The sequence below is a fragment of the Adiantum capillus-veneris genome, chromosome 14, assembly GCF_014529385.1.
Source record: "Adiantum capillus-veneris isolate H3 chromosome 14, ASM1452938v2, whole genome shotgun sequence".
NCBI classification, from domain to species: domain Eukaryota; kingdom Viridiplantae; phylum Streptophyta; class Polypodiopsida; order Polypodiales; family Pteridaceae; genus Adiantum; species Adiantum capillus-veneris.
In genome coordinates, this window is record NC_140944.1 from 135,798,262 (window position 1) to 135,804,261 (window position 6,000).

Here is a 6,000-nt window from a genome sequence, read left to right on the forward strand (position 1 = left end):
ACCTCTCTAGGCTTAGCCAATGGAATTTTAAGAGCATAAGTGATAGCTTTCTGACATGTGTCCCCCTCTCCCTTTTTGTGAGAGCTTTAGGTAATATATAAACTCAACTAAACTCTCATTGGACCCCTTTGTCTCCTCGCCAATAGGAATCATGCAAGCCATTGGGCTGCTGAATGCTCATTGGACCCCTTGGGAGACTGTCCAATAGTATTCTAGAGAGCTTAATTCTTAATTCTTTTATTAAGTGTTTTTAAATTAATTAAACTAGATTTACTCTAGCCTAATTCTCATTGCTCCACCTCCATGGCCATCCAGTAGGATTTGAGTACACCTTGTGGGCATCTAGGCTAGGGAACTGACATGTGTCCCTCATTCCCTTTGTGTATTGCAGCTGATTATACGATGAAATTTTGGTTTGGTTTTGACCCCTTTGATTGTTTCCCAACTGTTTCTTATCTAAAAAAGTACTATTGCATGATACTGGTCTCCTCCTTGACAATAATCACGTGATTATATGATGAAATTCTGGTTTGGTTTTGCCTCCCTTACTGATTGGTTGGCTGAGCCTGCAAATCTAGAAATTGTTAAACAATGATATTGTTTGACTTGATGATTACTCCTGGCTAATTGGGATACTTTTATAGTGTTTGGATCCCTCCTGGTTACTAAAGCATATTATACACAATATTTTAATACTCATAAAGGGTTACTATAGTTTTGTTAGGAAATAGGGCCTGCTAAGTAGATATTAGAGTAGTTTACTTAATGGAGAGAGATAATTTTCACACATGAGATTAGAGAGAGAGAGAGAGAGAGAGAGAGAGAGAGAGAGAGAGAGAGAGAGAGAGAGAGAGAGAGAGAGAGAGAGAGAGAGAGAGAGAGAGAGAGAGAGAGAGAGAGAGAGAGAGAGAGAGAGAGAGAGAGAGAGAGAGAGAGAGAACAAATAGAACCAGACTTCAAATAAACAAAAGGAAAGCAAATAGACAATTGCACCAAAAGAAGAGAGTCAAATATTGGACAACGAGATACTAGAATTGATGTATTCACATAGTGAAGCACTGAGTGCTAGATTACAACAAAGCTTGATTGACATTATAGCAGTATCTTGATGAATATTCAAGAGACTAAAAAGGGACATACAAAGGATCAACAAGTGATAGAGAGCCCAAAATGAAAGTAGAGAGTCCTATTTATAGGGATCTGTACTGGGTTCTAATTGACTATGCATGATAGTTACTACCTGATAATTACTATTGGTACTGGTAATTGGACTATGTACTAGCACTTTCACATGGCTAGTTCTCACTAACTACATCCTCCTCACATTGTTTGGATTTTTGCATATTCCAAAATTCTAGATCTTGCATTGGTGATAGCATTTGTGATTTTGTTTATCTAGAGACTTTTTCAAAGTGGCCTTCAGAACCATCTATGTTGTATTTGAATGACTCCTGCTTGTACATGACTTGGAGCACTCAAAGCAACGTTCATGTTTTGGTGATAATATATATAGCTTCCTGATCCACTTGCTCTCTGTGCTTGGTTATTATCTCAACTTTGTAGGGTGTAAGAACATTCCAGGTCTTGGTGTTGATGTCATATAGAGGATTCTTTCCTTGTGTCATCCTTGCTTGCATCAACTTATGACAGATTGAAGTCATATGGATCCACCCTATTGGATATGGTTGCTTGGCTTTTATCCTAGATCCAAAGAAAACTTCATCTATCTCTCTAAACTATGGTTCCAAGCTGGCTTTGCTGGCCAATTCCTTCTCAAGGATCTTGGAAGCCTCGATAGTGAGTTGTGGCAAATTATTTGTATACTTGATTAGTAGATTGACCTGGCTTCTCCACTTAGTCATAATTCCTCTGAAATTTACTAGATCATCTTTTAACTTAGATACATTGGTTTTTGTTTTGCCTCACCTACGACATTCTTCCAGGGCACCCAGAGTGCCTTCCTCTACTCATACTTCTCTCGGATCTGATTGAAAATCTGATATATTTGATTTGATCAGTTGATTTTCTATACTTAGGATTGAGAGATGGATAAAAATGAGTTTTCTCCTCATCCTTCATCGATATGGCATACATAAGTATCGATGAATCTAGTACTACAATATTGTTCAGAATGATTTGATTTTCCTGTGCCATCATCTTCCTTAGAATAATGACAAAATGGAGAAGGATTTTTAATTAGTGCATTATTTTCCACCTTGAAGGTATTTGATTCTTGGTCCTTGACTACTAGATGCTTGTTTTTCTAATAGAATGGTGAGCTTGTGGTCCAACACTCTTTTGGTGATCTATATTTTCAGCACCAATAGGGTCTTCATCTCATGTCTGATATCTTGCATACATTTGTAGGCTAGCATGTTCCCTAGTAGCATTTCTAGCTGAATGCCCAAGCTCAGAATTCAATGTGCTCAACTGTTGGGTTTGGGGATTCTAGTGCATCATCTTGTGTTAATAAAAAGTTGGAATTCTATCTAGGATTTGAATAGCATTAGGATGAATTGATAGCCTGCATTTCTACTATTCATGATAACTAGTGGTAATTAGAGAATGAACTTATTAATAATCTAAGATGCTAATGCAAGGAATTAAATGAAATCAATCAAGGTTATTAATGATGATTGGCCTAGGTGTGAAACATTGGCTCTAATACTGCATGAAAGAAATTGACTATGAAAAAAATACCAGCGAACCATTCATGGCGGGGTTAGTGAGTTAATGACAAGAGACTAGTGAGTTAATGACAAGAGACTAGGGAGAGAGATTGACACTAATGGATCTAGCAAATCATGAAGTAGATTGATAACAAACTAAATGCAAATGACGGATACAAATGTGGGCTCAAATGATGGCGTACTGATTGGCATACAAAGTGTGTAAATAGGGCTTTAGAAGTAGAGGGAGATCATCTAGTGACATAAGTTATTATGCCAAATGTAGGCTTCTAAAGTAGAGGGGGTTTCCACTAGTTGGTGGTGCAGATGTGGCACACACTTTGACACATCATCCATCCAATGGCATGGAAAATAGTAGTCCACCCCGTTCGGAATGTAGCTACACATCCATCGGTTATTTGTCTTTAGATTAGTATTTTTTTTTCTGTAAGTGAGGAGTGGGTCATTGTAAGGTATTGTTAACTTGTGCGATGAGTCCATCATCAAACTCCCCACGAGTCTATTCTTGTGAAGTGCTTGTAGTCTGTTGATTTTGATGATTGTAGAGGTGATTGTGGTGGCTTGTTCAACCACATTTGTCTACTTTGAAATTTTTTGTAGTTTAATTTCAGCATTTGGGATTGTGCGATGTAGAACAATGATAGTTGTTGCTAAAGTACAAGGAGCCTATTTAGATGCTATCTTTGTTGCTAAAGTACAAGGAGCCTATTTAGATGCTAGTTTTTGCTTCTTGGTTGGGAGATCAGATGTCCCTACTTCCTCCTTTCCCATATCTCTTTTTGATCCAACTATAGCTAAAGCTGTCTGCTCTATTTGGGTCTCTAGATGTCCCTGCTTCCTCAATTCCTAGATCTTTTTCTACTCCAACTGTAGCCGGACTTGTTTGCTTTGTCTGGGTCTCTAGACTCACCATCTAATCTTTGGGGACTTTTGCTCCACTCAACTTGTGTAAGATGTTCTAAACATTCACTTGTGGTGAAAGGTTGGTTGCCCAATGGCCTCCACAAAAGTTTATATGCTTCTCTATTCTTTAAGGCAAAAATTGGAATTCCCTAGCTACCTATTTTCCTTTTCTTCCTGGTCTAGGCTATCTCGTTCAAAAAACTGCTGATTGTATTCACGCTTCACGGTTGTGCCTTCTGAGCGATGGCAATGTGAGAAATAACAGTCGCCATGTTCTAAAGACTTTTGCCATTGACCACTGCTATCCTTGTGCCAAAATCAAATGTATCTATGACCTATTCTATGATCTTGGCATTGATAGTCAGCTTGGTAGCTTTTGGTAACATTAACATACCCAACTCTGTAAGAGCTCTCTTTCTCCTTCTTGAAACACATACTTTCCAATTGTCTGATGGGTTACTATGAGTTGTGGTTTTGCAGGTACTAGCCCTTGCTTGAGCTTGGCTATGGCTTTTCTCAGCAAGTACAACTTGCATGGCTTGAGTAGAGATTGCATCGCACTTCACTATCTCTGAGCCCTGTGAAAATGTTTGGGTAGAGAATGCAAACTCACTTGATGAAGACAACAAAAGAAAAAATGAGCGCATGGGCATGCCAAAGTGTGTAGTAGCTATAGGTGAAGAAGGAACATGAGGAACGTCTATAGAAACACACTTTATAAGAGAAAGGGGTGAAGGAATGCTCATAGAGTCGTGCACCCTCCTCATAGTTATTCTAATTCAAGCCATGAATGATCCACTCTTTGCACACCTTGGGAGTATAACAGTCGTTATTTATGTGACGTTCGTACATTTGTTGTACCTTATAAACTATTATCGATGGGATACCCAAATAGATACACTCTTTAATGCACCACTAGTTACTGTTATAGATGTTAGATGGCTTCCAATTATTTGATATCCAAGTTTGGAATCTGGTGACCCTTAGATAATTCTTTGAATGCATTTCCTTAGCTATTCTGACCCCTTCTGATCTGATAAAGAATCAATTGAGTGGAGAATCTTCAAAATCAAATGCTTCCTTGTCTTGTGTATTTCGTTTCGGAGGTTCTACTGGTATGTAATAGTACAACTTAATCTTTTCCCCATTATAAACCTTGGGTAGCATTAGTCCCCAAAAAAATCCTTCAATTTTACTGTGCCATTAGAGAATCCTATCCAACTCATATGGTCTTGAACATGCTATCCCTTTGGGCCTAATTTTGACTAATATAGCAATATGAATTCACCTTTTCTAAACTCCCTTATCTTCAATTTTCTATCATGCTAGTATTTCCTTCTTTGTTGTACTACTTCCTGTTCTAGTATTCCTCTTTGTATGATCTCCTCCAACGTTAGTAGCTTATCCAAGCTATTCTTCAATTTTGAATTATAGTCCTTATCATGTTCTACAACCAATCGAAGACTAGGGACAACAAATTCCATGGCTACCATTGCTTCAGTGACATACACCAGTTTGAATAGTGTCATACTAGTTGTGATCTTGTGAGCTATTTTGTGTGCCCAAAGTGCCATCTGAAGCTCCTAGGGGTGAGGCTCCTTCTGAACTATTTTAGTCAGAAGGCTATTTTAGTCAAAATGGTCTTGATAGCCTTGTTGCTACTTTCAACATGTCCATTGCATCTGGGATAATATGGTGTAGATTTTTGATGATTGATCGAGAATATTTTAGTCAAAATTTGAATAGTGTCATTAATGAAATAGGTCTCCTAATCTGAAACTATCTCAATCAGTCAAAATGGTCTTAATAGTCTTGTTGCCACTAAGGCGGTCCAGAGTGGGCAACAAGAGAAGCGACCTCTAAACACTCCTCAAGGCTCCTGTGCTGCTTAATGGGACTGGGGAAAATACAAGAACACAAGACAATAGACAAACCCACATCCAATCCTAGACAAGATAGGGGCACCACCTAGTTTTTGATACGAACTAGGATGCAGATAATATGTAGCCAAATATGCAAAGAGGAATGCAAAATTTTCACACAAACACACACCAAACACAGTCCTTCACAATCGTATGGATTTGAAAGAAAGTAAGGTAGAGAGCACAAATCAACTTGAACAACTAGATGCTGGCCTAAAAGATTAGAGGCATACAACCTTAGAAAAATTAGAGAGATAGAACAAGGCTTGATCTTATTGCCGTTATACCATTGTCTTAGGGTTACAGGAGCCCTCTCACCGTATCACTCTCTTACAATTAGTCCTAGGAAAAAAATTCAACAAGCCGCTTAAAACCACAAAGCATGAAAGGACACACATAATCGTAAGGACAAGTTCACCTTATAGAAGCCATTGAGACAACTTGCCGAGTTGATTTTGGAGAGAAGAGTCATAGCCATTGTACAC